General features: G+C 53.0%; 1 protein-coding gene across 1 annotated transcript in view; it reads left to right on the top strand.

Annotated features, from left to right (window-relative positions):
- The window catches only part of STK35 (serine/threonine kinase 35), a 44378-nt gene extending 35388 nt beyond the window's left edge, over nt 1-8990 (top strand). Inside the window, exon 4 of the mRNA XM_029221789.1 lies at nt 4422-8990. The gene's annotated coding sequence lies outside the window, so the exon portion shown is untranslated. The remainder of the gene's footprint in view (nt 1-4421) is intronic.
- The last annotated feature ends 5484 nt before the right edge of the window (nt 8991-14474 follow it).

Consider the following 14474-nt stretch of genomic DNA (forward strand, 5'->3'; position numbering starts at 1 on the left):
TTACCAAGTTGTTACATATAAAAGTGTCCTACCTTTATCCATTGTAGAACATGCCTGCACATATTCAATGCTGAGTAAGTGATTGCTGTTACGATCATCATAGAGAAATAAGGAGCTCGGATGTACTGAGGGAACTTAGTCCGAGAGCTGAACTAAGAAAGGGAAGCATTTGCCAGCACCTTCCTGGACACCTTTCCCGCAGGGAACCGTCTCAAATGCAGGCTGTTAGAGCCACGGCGGAGCCGGCTCTGGAAGCACTTAATGGAGGCTCGTAGTAGAAAGGCTGTGGGCAGTGAGACCGGGGAAGATGGGGCTGAGTGCCAGTCCTGCTGCTCTGGTGTGGGCCAGGTGGCTCCATCTCTGGGCCTGTTCACTTGTTAACTCCTCGCTGGATGAGCTTGTCAGGCAGGTGAGAGATGGGAGTGCACTATAGGCGTCACCTGGAGGTTAACCACGTCACTGTTTTTCATTGTGCTCAGAGGGGTGGCTTTGCCCTCTACGAGGGCTCTGTGGTCAGAAGTCAGCGTTCCAACTGAAAGGGACATGGCAAGTCCTGGCTGACGCCGGCAATCAGGCAGTCGAGCCACAGCCCAGGCAGTCGGGGTGGAGGTGTGGCATCTACTAGGACAAAGGGCAAGGGCCCACTGGGCTGGGACCTAAAACATTCATTGTTCCAGCAGGTGCCTGGGAGGGCCTGCTGCTGCTTTACCCCAGAACCACGTGGTCTGAGCCCTTCCTACCTGGAGCTGTAGAAAGCCCCCCCCGCCCCCCCAACCCCCCTTTCCAGGGAGGTCGCAGCTATTGGCTCCCTGGGGGAAGGTGCACCTTCTCTAATGGAAGACGGGAAAGGAATGCAAAGCCGGGGTTCTCTCTGTGGAAGAAGGAGCCCTATTTCTCTTGTCCCTGCCCACTGGGCAGAAGGAGGCAAACCTATCCTGAGGCGTCCTACCAGGAGGGCCAGAGCCAGTGCCAAAGTTGGAGGGAGGGAGTGTGGAGGAGCCTGTGGGAAATGTCAGCCGCTTCCTGGCCAGGGGAGTCAGGGTTAGAGTGGTCATGACGCTGGTGTCAGGCACTCTCTCAGTGCTGGGTGCTTGGTGTGACCTTTTGCAGGCACAGTCTGTTCTGCTAGTTTATTATGTAAAGAGACTTCTGCCTCCCTGTCGACACTGCTTTTCTGCTGCCGTGCGTCACCTTCCTGCTGTGATGGTCATCCGTTTGAGGTTGTCCTCAGCTTGGGTCCAACCAGGGGAGGTAGGAAAGCAGTGTTAAACAGGTCATAACTGGTTCCACAGATTATCTTAGCAAATCACACATGACCATACAACTTCCCGGGCCTTTCTTGTATCTCACAAGGACTTAGCATCTTAGATAGCGAGGTTCCCCCAAGCCCTCCCTCCCCCAATCTTCTGGTTGCTCTACTTCATCTACTGAAAGCAACAGGGAGAAGGCCCGTAGGCCTGCTGAATAAAACTAAGTTTGAGGTGGCTGCTGGACCCTCACAGCACGTGCTCATGATGATTGTATTTTTCCAAGTCAAAACTGGCATATAAGACCCACCAGAGGATGTTTGTTGAGGGGAATTAACAGGCAGGGAAACAGAAGCAGTAGAATAAAAGGCTGGGCCTGAGATCAAATACTTTGATCAAATACTTTTCCAATGCCTTTATCATCCATCCCCACTTGATTCCACACATGGACCCTGAGTCACCCCTCACCTGTGCAGTGGAGAAAAGAATCACACAGTCTAGCCTCTCGTCTGAGAGGTGTGGAAGATTCTCAACTGTCCACTGTGTGTGGAACAGGCCAAAGAAGAGCCTGGGTCTGGTCTCTGGGACCCTCGCTACTCCAGAGACCTTTCTCATGGGGCTGCCAGCTTTCTTTATTCATTAAAGTACACTTTTTTTTTCCCATTAAAAAGTGAAGTGTGGGGCTTCCCTGGTGGCGCAGTGGTTGAGAGTCCGCCTGCCGATGCAGGGGACCCGGGTTTGTGCCCCGGTCCTGGAAGATCCCACATGCCGCAGAGCGGCTGGGCCCGTGAGCCATGGCCGCTGAGCCTGCACGTCCGGAGCCTGTGCTCCACAACAGGAGAGGCCACAACAGTGAGAGGCCCGCGTACCGCAAAAAAAAAAAGTGAAGTGTGACAGTATGATGTGTACTCAGTATTAAAAATACAGAGGGAGAGTGGAGGAAGAGGAAAATCCACCCATGACAAGTATAACATTTTGATGTATTTTCTTGCCAGATTTCCTATACTTGGAGGTTTTTATTTTTTACATAGATATGGTCATATGTCACAGAACTTCATAGCCTGCTTTTTTCCACTTAACCCATGGAAATGCTTCTGCCATACTGTTGTTCAAAATGCCACACAGGGCTTCCCTGGTGGTGCAGTGGTTGAGAGTCCACCTGCTGATGCAGGGGACGCGGGTTCGTGCCCCGGTCCGGGAAGATCCCACATGCCGCAGAGCGGCTGGGCCCGTGAGCCATGGCGGCTGAGCCTGCGCGTCCGGAGCCTGTGCTCCACAACGGGAGAGGCCGCAACAGTGAGAGGCCCGCGTACCGCAAAAAAAAAAAAAAAAAAAAGCCACACAGCTTTCTCATTTCCTCTGTAATGTATCATTGAGTAGATGGGTCATTTGCTTCAATCTCTCATTTTTGGATTTGCGATTATTACCTCAATTTAAATACTACTTCAGTGGACATCTTTATTCATAAAGTCCTTTTCGTATTTAGGATAATCAGTTAGACTAGATTTCCAGAAGTGTAATTATAGGGTCTAAATACATTTGAAGCTCTGAAAACGTTGCCAAATTGCTTTCTAGAAGGCTTTGTCATACTCCTCCAGTGGAGTGCGTGTCCTTGCCGTGGCACCTTCGCCCGGCTGGAAGCAGTTTGGATGGTTCACTGGCTGAGGACCGCGGCCTGTTAAGCCTGACACATTCATAATTTCTGGTTGGGGACAAATGGCTGGGAGAGGATGGGATGTCGAGGAGTTGGGTCCTGCCGTGGGCCAGGTACTTCACAGTCGGTATTCCACTCAAACCTCGAAAACGAGCCCCCATTTCTCAGAGGAGGAAATGAAGGCTGACCGGGAGAAGTAAAACTGTCCAATATTGCAGTACCCTGCTGCCTCTCGTGAGGACTAGCCAGGCATCTCCCTGGGACCTGAGGATGACAGGCCAGTGTGATATGACTGTACAGGCGACAGGCAATGGTGGGGAGGACGCAGGGCGGGGGGGGGGGCATACCTGTCGGGCTGCAGCGAGCTTACTGAGCCTTGAAGCCAGTGGGGGGATTTCACACACACTGAGTAAGACTGTCTGATTAAGTCATTCAGGATGAGAGTGGGCACTTGGAAACTCTGATGAGACAGACCATGGGTCGCCACGGAGCATTGCTGTCCTGGGTGGCCCGCCTGCCCAGTATTAGGGCTATACTTAGCTCTAATCAGGCTCAGACTGGGAAAGTTGGGCTGGGCAGGGTGGGGGCTGGCCCAGGGCTAATCTCTGCGGGTTCTTGTATTCTAGACCTCCATTAGAACAGGTCCCTGAAAGGCTGGTCGCTGGTCTCGTTCTGAGGCCTGGCACCAAGGCCATTCCCAAATAATAGCTAATAACAGTACAGCCAGGCACTGTTGTAAGTTTTCCATGTATTAGTTCATTTGGTCCTTGTAGTAACCTGTGATGTGGTACAGGTGACAAGACCAAAGAACCAGAGGACTCAAATTTGCCCACAGTCCAGTGGCAGAGACTGTGGACTGGACCACAGTTCTGGCTGCAGCCTCCTTCCTAAGCACGGCAGTGTCCTGCAGCCTGGGGCCCAGCGGGCGGCTCAGAGACCAACACTACCCCTGCCTGTGGGACTCTGGCCCCTCTGTGACCTGGGTGGGTAGCCTGGTGCAGGTTCTCAGAGGCCTGAGCCTCACTTTTCTTGTCTCTGAAATGGGGTAAGAGGGTTGCTGTGAACTTCCAGTGCAGCATGATTGGTCACAGAGGGGGAGGGGGTGAGGGAACTCGGGCTGCCAAGGGACAGAACGCTTGGGTCCTGGGGCATCTTTCTCCTAGCAGTGCGGGGAAGCCAGGGCAGAGGGGTGGGGTTCGTGCTCGGATTTGTAGCTGGGGTCAGCGTGCCTGGGTTTCCAGCTGGAGTCTGCCCCTCCAGTGATGTGACTTGGGGCGTGGTGCTTAAGCCACACCACAGTTTATCTGAAAAGGGGGATAACGTGTCCATGGCGCGGTGGTTGTAGTGAGGCTGGATTCACTCCATAGAGAGCGCTTAGAACCCAACTCCCCCGGCTCCCAGCACAGCACGGCTCCGGAGTTTATCGGGGTTGGGTGCTGGTACCTAGTGGGGGCTCTGGAGCTTGGAGGTGCCCCATGCCCACTGACCCACGTCCACTCTCCCTGCCTTCTGTCTTTCAGGTTGATCCTCGGGACCCACAGTCTCATCATGTCTCACACAGAGGACGGCAGAGGGTACAGGCGGTGGCTTGGCCGGTTGGCGATCTCCCAACAGCTGGATCTCCAGCAATGTGAAGCTTTTGTTTGGGTTTTCCCCCTCCTTTTAGTTTTGCTTAATTTTTTTATTTTTTATTTTTTTGTCTTCCTACCCCCCCTTTTTTTTAAATTTAAACGATTAAGACTTCAGAAGAACAGGAAGCTATGCTGTGGACAGGCATCAATTTCCTTAAAGAAACTCAGTATGGACAAAGCATATGTATAAATTTCATTTTTAATTTTTATAAGGGGTTAGGGAGCTATTTTGTTTTTGTCCTTTATTTTTCCTGTCTCCTTTCTTTTACCCATCTCTTAGTTCTGCTTATAACACCTCACTTCCCCAGAGAAGGCCTGCCCCTCCATGGAGAATTTGGGGATTTCTCCTGGAATGGGGGACATGAAGCCAGAAGGAGGCCTCTGTGCTGCCTCCCCACCAGGTGCAGGAACTGCTGGACTCCCTGGTGGCCTGCTCCTGGCTGGCCCTTGGGCCTTGGAGATGATCAGAGGCCAAGAACCACCTGGAAGGGGAGGACCAGGGCTTGGCCAGGAGAACTCGAGAAAGAAGATCTGTATTTTGGGTTTGTCCTCTTTAAGCAGTTGGAAGCCCAGGGCCACACCAGAACTTACAGAGGGAATCCATTCCCTCTACTGCCCTTTAAAACCAGGAGTTCTGAGGGGGGAAGGGACAGAGGGTGATCATCTCGTACTTCCTGGCGTTTGAACGGCCAGCCCACCCCAGCTCTACAAGCCTACCTTTCTGTTAGTGATCTTCCTCCCAGAGGATGATTCCCAGAGAAAACTGTGCCAAACCTCTGCCTGGGACACAGCTGGGTCTTCGGCGGGCATCTGTCACTCCTGTGAGCTCAGCACCCATCACCTCCTGCCTCCTGCATCGTCGTCTTCCCAGATGTACCCGCCAGATGTCCAGGTCGTCAGACACCGCCTGAGTCCCCAAGACCCAGTTGTGACCATTGCCATAGGAACAGGGTGTCCTGAACCGTCTGCCACTGTCATCTCCTCACAGTGAGGGGTGTGCCCTGTGTGCCGGCCCCATGGTGTCACATACGGTGACAGTGCCGAGCATCATCTCCCTCACTGCAGGGACTTACTGTTAGGGGCTACCCTCAGTATAAATGTCTGATGGGAAAGGATGGACCTGGCTGATGGGGTGGACCATGGCCATTAGGTGCCTGTGGGCTTGTTGGCTGTGACCCTGTGACCCCACCTCCAGTGTCTGTCTGTAGCCTTTCTTCCGTTCTCCAACCACTCTTGCAACCTCCCTACTCCTGGGCTTCTGAAGCGGGGTGTCCTCTCCCCTTGCCAGGAGAAGGAGAGCTGTCCCTGTTGCCCCTCACCTGGCTTCTCAGCCCATTACGGCAAAGCAAGGAAGGGAAAAGGAATTCTTTTGTGTTTAGTTGTTTTTGTTTGTTTTCTCTAAACCAGCATAGGATGGATAGGGGAGATGTTGGAGGGCATTTAAGTTGGTATGTGACCAAGGAGGGCTTCCCCCCCCAGAGCCGCAGCCCTTCGGCCCTGGGAGTTTAGGAGAGACCAGCACAGCATCAGCCCAGACTTGCAAACTCAGCAATATGTTTGCTCACATTCTTTCCGCCTTTTCTCAAGTCCTCTTCCTCCTCCTGGGCAGATGGCTAGCTGTGCTTAGCAGGATCCAGCAGGGCAGCAGGAGGTGACTAGGCCCTTCCCTCCCCTCCCTCAGCCAAAATTCTTTGTCATCACCTGTCTCTTGTCTCTTCCCTCTGACTTCTCAGACAACCTAGAGTCTACTCTGAGCTGCAGCTGGGAGAGCACATCCCCTAACTGCAGTGTGCACCCCTTCTCTGCCCCACCTCCCCGCCTTCCCTCTGGGGCAGCTGTCTGTCTGTCCATGAGCACGTGGGAAAAACAGTCCCCGGACTTGGCACCCTCACCTGTCCCTGGCCGCAGCCCACACTCTGAAGTCCTAGTGAGGGTTCAAGCCTAACAGGTTATTTACCTTTTGCTTATCCTTCCCTTCCGCCCTCCCCAGGTCTCTTAGCTCTGACTAAGGTCTTGGAGCTGTAGGTCACAGGTGGCCATACCTTTCGGGTGAGGTGGGCAGCCTCCACGTACCCTTGTCTTGCAGGACTCCCAGCCCGTCCTTGCTTGGTGGCAGGACCTCCTTCCCTAGCTCCTGAGGCCCACCTTGTTAGCCCCAAGTGCCTGTCTCTCTCCTCCCTCCCCTGTTCTCCACTTCATCCACCTTGGACACCCAGCACCCGGGTGGAAGTCAGCCCGAAGTCAAGGCTGGCTCTGCCCAGTCGGCAGACTAGTCCCGGTTAGGCCCAGGTAGCGGTCCTCTCCCTTAGCCACTGTTCACCTCTTCCCACTGGAGTCAGCCTTGTCGTCTCTTCCTGCCTTTTACCTGGGTCTCAGGCCTGGCAACCGCCCTGGGGAGCATCATCTCAGCGCCACCAATTTGTTAGTCCTGTCCAAGTTCTAGGAGTTTCCAACCCTTAAAATAGCAGTCAGTTATTCTTGTCTCCTGGGATCTGTGAAAAGGATAGCCTTTGGAGGGAGGATCTGGGCCTCAGCCCTACGGATCTGAGCTCCATTCCCCCTCAGTGAGAAGAATCAGCAAGACAGATCATAGTGCCTTATTCCATTGCCCTCCCCGCCCGGCCGCCTGGCTCAGTTGGCAGGACAAGGCTTCTTTCTCCCTCTCGGTGTTCATCTGCCACTCAAACTCTCACCCCCCGCCCACAGATAGCCTCGTGGGAGGATGGACGCCCCGGTCTTTGCCCCATCCCTTCCTAAGAGCTGCAGCCAGGCACGTGACCCCCAGCCACCACAGGGCGCTCACTAGCAGCTTCTCCTGAGGCCAGGGCTGCGCTGCAGACAGGTGCACTCTCGGCCACCTCCTCCCCAGCACGTCCCGCCTCTTACCTCCGGCCCGGAGGATGCAGTCTCTTCCCTGGAGACCAGCTCCATCTGACCCCGTCCTGGGCCCCGGGACTAAGGTCGCAGGCCTTAGCACCCTCTCATCCCAGAGGCACTGGGACAAGAGAATGGAATTCTCTCCTCTCACCCACGTGTGGTTCGTGCCCCCATGGCTGCCTTTCTGAGGGAGTGTATTAAATGTTTACTTAAGAAATACCATGTTTACAGCTGGAGGAGAAACGTGCCCCATGCTGGGTGGAGATTTGACTCTCTGGACGGCGCCTGGCTCCTTTATGGCACTGCCAGTGGTGACCCCAGAGCGAATGAAGGCAGGGGACCGGGGCACAGGCCCTACACCCCCTCTGCCCCCGACCCTGCGGTGCTAAGACCACTCACCACCTTCCTCACAGCCTCATTCCCCGCCCCTCATTCTCTTCCTCCGGGATCTCGCTCCTTAACTTAGGCGTCTCCTAGAAAACCAGTGTTTGGAGCAATAAGATAATTTTTTTTTGCTTGAGTTTTTTTCTAAGAAAAGGAAAAGAGCGGGCATTGTGGGAATCTTCTTTCTTTTCCTGCTGTTGGCTGTTCACCTTTTTAGAAGACAGATCTTACTTGGGTGGATGTCTGGGTTTCAGCCTTAGGAAGCTTGGAGAGGTAGGAGTCGGGCCTCCACCCCTAACTCTCGGCTCCTCCGCCCGGGCTCCCAGCCCTACCCACCAAGTGCACCACCCACCTTTGCTCCTCGTGTGCCGCTCCCTCCCTGCCCATCTTGGGGGCACTGGTGGCTCTGCCTCCAAGTGGGGCTCGGGTTCTTGTTCCTTCCCTGTCCTGGGCCTGTCTGGGGGCCCAGCTGCTGGAGTCTCATAGGACCTGGCAACCTGAGAAGAGCTGAGCTTACATTGCTCCGCTCTCCAGGCCCCTGGCTTGTGGCTGAGGCACAGCCTTCGGGACAGTGCGGACCGTCTCTGATCCTGCCCTGCCAGGCTTAGGTGGCCAGGCTCCTGTCTGGAGAGATGCCCTGGGAGGCGGGGGACCAGGATGTGCCGTGAGGTTGGCTGATGTCAGCATCCATAGCCGAGGGATGAGTCCACTGCCAGCAGCTCCAGGAGTCCTTAGACTGGGGGTAATGGGAAGGAGGCCCCCACGTCTTTTTCCCTGAGAGGCCGCAGGAGGAAGGGAGTTCATTTAGGGACATTTTAAAGAAATCGTTTTGTGTACCAGGCGCCTCTTTCCATCAGAGCAGGAGAGAATGTTGCTGCAATGATTCATATTCGTGTGGGGCCGACTTGGGTGTGAGGGAGGGTTTAACCCAGGCACAAGGTTAGTTTCAAAGACTAGTTAATAAATCTATTTTCTTTATTTTCTTTTTTTGCACAGAAGCTGGTAATCTAGGACCTACGTGTGAACAACTTTATATATGAATATTTTTTGTACTTGGTTTACTTGGGTTGGTATGATACATTATATTTAAGTTCCTTGAACACTGTGGATCCCCCTAATGTGTATGAATGACTGAGGCTTTGTAAATTAAGGGACGTTTGTGTGAATAAAGTTATTTGATGGGGTCAAAGAAGCCATACGTGATTTGAAAAGAAGTGCTTTGTGGTTTTGTCGCCTCCTGTTTAGAGGAGCTTGTTTGGGTCCTGGTTGCGTGAGCGGCAGGAGAAGAGGACACTCGGCTGCTTGATGAGAAGACGCCTGGTGGCCTTGGGTGGTCCTCCCCATCCACACCTGGGACAGGAAGCCACACCAGGCCTGGTCTGCTCTCCCCAGGGGCCCAGGGCCCAGCCAGCATTGCCAGCCCCCCAGACATCCAAAGGCCCTTCCAAGCCCCAGCTCTGTGCTTCTGCAAGTTCTGCCCTCAGGGATTTTTAATGTAGAGATGAGTCTCCCAACCATGGCAGCAAGGGGAAGGGGACATTTTTGGAAAGCTCAGCTGGGAGCCAGGCTCTCAAAGGAGCTGGACGAAACAGCTCTGTAGGTGAGGGGGTAGCACTTGTGTCCGCGGACCAGTGATTGGCCGGGGGGTGGGGGAGGGGCGCAGGGCAGAGCACATAGCCCATCTATCTCCCTCCGCCTGGCCAGCAGAAACCACATTCCATACGGAGTGAGGACTGGCTTTTATTAAAAGTCAGGCACTTCTGTTACCTTCGCTGGCCTGTGTGGTAGGTGTGTGTGCCCCTTCGCTGAGGAGAAAACTAAAGCCCAGAAAAGTCCAGACTGTTGAGTGCTTGGTGCACCAGGAAAAGCCACATGCCACATGCCGGCTGGGACAGGCGGTTCAGCCTGGCTGCATGTCCCTTTCCTCGTGTACCCGTGTACAGTGGTGGTGGGTGATAACTACCTTCAGAGCAGCTGAGGGCTCATAAAAACCTAGTATTGGGCCCAGCACTTAGTAGGCTCTCAACAAATGGTTCCATAGTTGCTTTTCCCAAAGAGACAGGTTTGGGATTCTCCCGGAGCCTGCTGAACTCCAGACCCTGACTCCTGGCACTGCACTGCCTCAGTAAAGCTTAAAAGTCTGGAAAGGGTTGGTGTTTGACGTGGGACCCACCACCTGGGCTCTTCCGGAGGAGACTTGGTGAGCCCAGGAATAACAGAGCTGCAGGAGGACAGAGTCAGGACTTTGGAATGTAGGTTTAGAGGAGAAGATAAGACGGGGCTCCCTGCCTAATCTGAAAGTGAACAGGCTGCATTCCAGGCCCGGGCTTTGGTGTCCAGTGGCAGCTGGGGATGAAGCTCTGGCAAAGGATACTTCTGTGCTTAGCCTGGGCAGTAGCCTGGAGCCAGGAGAACAACCCACAAGTACGTGTTTTTTTTTAAATAACTGCTGAGGTAATTCACCCTTTTGAAGTGTACACGACAGTGGTTTTTAGCATATTCAGAGTTGTGGAACCATCACCACTGTCTAATTCCAGAACATTTTTATCGCCTCAAAAAAGAAACCCATGCCTGTTCGCAGTCATCCCCTCCCAAGCACGCTCCTCCCACCCCCCAGCCGTAGGCAACCAGTAATCTGCCTTTTGTGTCTATGGATTTGCCTGTTCTGGACATTCCATATAAATGGAATCACACAGTGTGTGGCCTTTTGTGTCTGGCCTCTTTCACTTCATAATGTTTACAAGGCTCATCCACGTCATTAGCACATACCAGTGCATCGTTCCTTTTTATTGCTGAATAGTATTCCATTGCATGGAAATACCACATTTTATGTATCCACTCACCAGTTGATAGACATTTGGGTTTTTTCCATTTTTTTGGCTATTACAAATAATGCTAATATGAAGATTCATGTACAGGTTTTTACGTGGACCTGTGTTTTTAATGCTCTTCAGCACATACATACTTGGCAGTAGACTGACTACATCATATGGTAAAGAAGCATAATTTCTGAGAACCTGCCAAATTGTTTTCCAAGGAGGGTGCACCATTTTACATTCCCACCAGCCATGTGCTAGGGTTTCACTTTCTCCACATCCTTGCCCACACTTGTTACTGTCTTTTGTGGTCGTCCTAGTGGGTGTTACAGATGTCTTCACCACTATACTGCTAATGGCGGGTAAGGGAGAATAGTAGATAGCTACTTTAGATTCAGATCCAGTCATTGCTCCAGCAGGCGTGGGGTGCAGAGAACGTTCTGAACGTGCGTTCAGAGAACGCACGCTATCTCTGCTGTTTTGTTGGCTCCTTGACCTTGAGGCAGATCACCTTTCTGACTTGATTTTCTCATCTGCAAAATAGTAAATATCCCCTTCATATGATGGTTGGCAAGACTGAGGGTTTTCATGCCACATACGTGGTGGGTACTCCAGAGCATTTCCTTCTCTCCCCATGCCTTGGGCACTGTGGGGTTAATTAGGGCCGGGATCAGAAATGGAGGGGCTTTGAGGGGCTCACTGTGTGCCGGGTTTGGGCGCAGTGATGAGGAACGTGGGACGCATCACTGTGACACGGGGTCTCTCGAGGCCAGGCTCTGCCGAGGAGAGAGTGCCTCACCCAGGCCCTGGAGGGAGGGATCTGGAGAGCTCTTCTCCCATGGAAGGAGAGGTCACACATCCGGGCCCTCACTGCCTGTCCCCGCCCACCCCGCTCCCACAAGTCCCTCTGACTCCAGCCTCTGGCTCAGTCATTGGGTAGATAGCTGCTCCCCACCACCTACTCGGTGCTTGTGAACCAGGTAGGCCCTGCGGGCCAGGAGCTCCAGATCCAGAGGAGGAAGGACTCGGAGAAGACAGGTGCACCATGGTGTGCCCGGCCTGAGACAGAGGGAAGTTCCCAGGCTGTGGAGCGAGCGTGGTGGGAACGTGCTGGACGAGGTGAGGCCAGAGGCTTGATCCATCCTGCGCTTGGTCCAACCTGCTGTCTGACCCGGGCCCCCAGCCCTCTCCAGGCTGTGCTGCGGCCCCCAGCCTGCAGTGCCCTGACAGACTGCAGTGGGCACAGCACCCCAGCCTTTGTTAGTCTTTCGACTTGGAGAGTTGCAGCATCTTCCCGCCTCCCAGGAGGTCTTTGCCTCATCGTATCCCCCCTGAGGACCCAAAGGAGGGCCTGTGGCATTGAGACCCACCCCTCAATCCAGCCTCCACACAGATTTCCTTTTAAATCATCAGAACAGGTCATGGCCCAAACCCACTGAGGCTCCACTGCACTTAGGGGATCACCCAGACCCTCTCCTTGGCCTATAGGCCCTTCTCCATCTTCCTCCTCTAACTCCCCAGACCCTCTTGCTACCAGTGCCCCTCAGGCTCTACCCACTAGCCATCTCAGCCTTACTGCTGTCCTTTAAGCACACACAGGACATTTCCATCGCAGGGCCTTTGCACTTGCTGTTCCTGCTGCCTGGAAGGCATTACTTCATTGCTTCATTTAGGTCTCTGCTCATGCACTTGAGAGAGCTCTCCTGGCCCCCTTATTTAAAGAAACACCTCATCATCATCTCTATCTCTTTAACATGCTTTCTTTTTCCTTAGGACAGTTACCACTAGCAGAAAGTTTTATGTTACGTACATGTATATAATACATACACAAGCCTGTCTGTGAATGTATATAAATAATCTCCACATCCTTAAACAGTGCCCGATATGGCCCACAGTAGGCGCTCACTACATGTTTACATAGTACATGGATGAGCGCACATCGTATCTGCAGGAACATGGCCCCGTGGAAGGAACTTGCTCAGGGGCCTGCAGGGCAGGAGCAGCCCCATCACATGAGCCCCGGGCTCCTGAGCCCGTTCCACCCTCTTGGCCTGGCCTGCAACTCTTCTCCGTTCCTGAGGTTTAGTCACAGTCCATTTCATTCCTGCCAACCCTGAGAAGTGGAATGAAACCACCTACTTGAGAAGGAATCGCCAGATGTGGGTGATGATACTACTGGGCTTTAATTTCTTTCATCTGGAACAGGGATCCGCCAACTTTTTCTGTCAAGGGCCAAAAAGTAAGCACTTTAGCTCTCAGAACCTAATTCCCGGGGCTTCGCGGGCCCCGGGCCCCTGTTGCCGCCGCCCAGCTCTGCCGTTTTCCCACACGAGCAGCCACGCACAGTATGCAAGCAGGTGAGTGTGGCTGTGAGCCCATCAGACTTTAGTTGTGGACACTGAAGTTTGGATTTCATATGACTGGCACCACAGTATCACAAAATATTATTTTTCTTCAACCATTTCAAAATGTAAAAACCACACATCCAGAGCAGTCTACAGCTGGGCCTGTGGTAGACAGCATGGCCCGGAACTGATGGGGCCAGCTCAGGGATGTGGCCCTGGGTCATGTGTCACGTCCACAGGGGTGAATAAGAGGTCATGTAGGGTGATGGGGGAGAAGCAGGCCCAGAGGCTCTGCTTCATCGCTAGCTGGTCTTTCCGCCGCAGCTCTGGGTGTGGGGGAGGGAAGGACAACGCAGGGAGATGGACATCACCCACCACCTGACATATGTTCATAAATTTAGAAGCAGAAAAGTATGAAAAAACAATTGGAACAGGAGTCAAGAAGCCTGAATCCAGATCCAGCACTGCCTCCAACCAGCCGCGGGTTGTGGCAAGGTCTCTCGTCTCTGGGTCAGATGGTGGGCTCAGGGCCAGACAGAGGCTGGGATTACCGCTTTATGCTGACAGCCCTGTGACCATGACCTGTGACTCTTTGAGCCTGTTTCCTCACCTGTGAGATGGCAATAATACCATTACCCCACTTCGTAGATTCTTCTGAGTATTAATGATAGTGCATGTATATTCCATAGCATAGTGCCTCACAGGCAGTAAACTAGCCATAAATGATATTGATAATCCTTTTTACAGAGGAAAGACATCCCTTAAGGTGATCCTCAAAAAAAGGGTGGGAGGCTCAAGGTTCAAATACTGTTAAGGAAAGCTCCCCTCCATGTCCCAATGTACAGTAAAGGTTATGAGAGGTTCTATTTCTCAAGCTTCTTGGATCATCAGTGCTTCCACATTGAAGGCCTATTAACATCTCCTGACGCTAGTGTTCTGGGAAAATGCTTTGAGGCCCACTTTGAGAGATGCTAAACAGATCATCTTTGCAGCTCTCAGATCCTAATTCCCTGTCAGGGGACTTCAGCCGTCCATCATGTTTCACATGGGGCTGGAATCACTTCCCTCTGGCAAAAGCCTCCAATAATTGCTTCTGTTGGGTCAACTGGTTCCTTGAGGGCAGATCAAAATATGAGGAATTTAATAACCATGGTCTGGGTCCCCTGCCAAAGTGCTGTAGGGCCCCAGCTCAGACAACTCGAATGTGGTGAGAACACAGAGAGCAGTTCCCCCAGCCAGCAGACCAAGGCCACTGCCAAAGCCCTCGCATTCCTGGTTCCCACGCTGGCAGAGCCCAGCCGCTCTCTGCTGGGAGGCCCCTTGTAGTTAGTGGGGCCGCACACACGCCCCGCCGTGAGACTGCCTGGTTCACACCAACTGGCTCTACCTCTTTAAGGACTCAGTTTCCTCATATGTAAAATGGAGATAATAACTGCACCTGTGTCTGTGAGGATTCGGTATGGCTGCCTAAACAGGAGACACAAAAGGGAAGTTAGTTTCTCTCTCACATACAAGAAGTG

Source organism: Monodon monoceros, unplaced genomic scaffold, assembly GCF_005190385.1.
Source record: "Monodon monoceros isolate NGI ecotype Baffin Bay Population unplaced genomic scaffold, NGI_Narwhal_1 Super_Scaffold_13, whole genome shotgun sequence".
Taxonomy (NCBI): Eukaryota; Metazoa; Chordata; class Mammalia; order Artiodactyla; family Monodontidae; genus Monodon; species Monodon monoceros.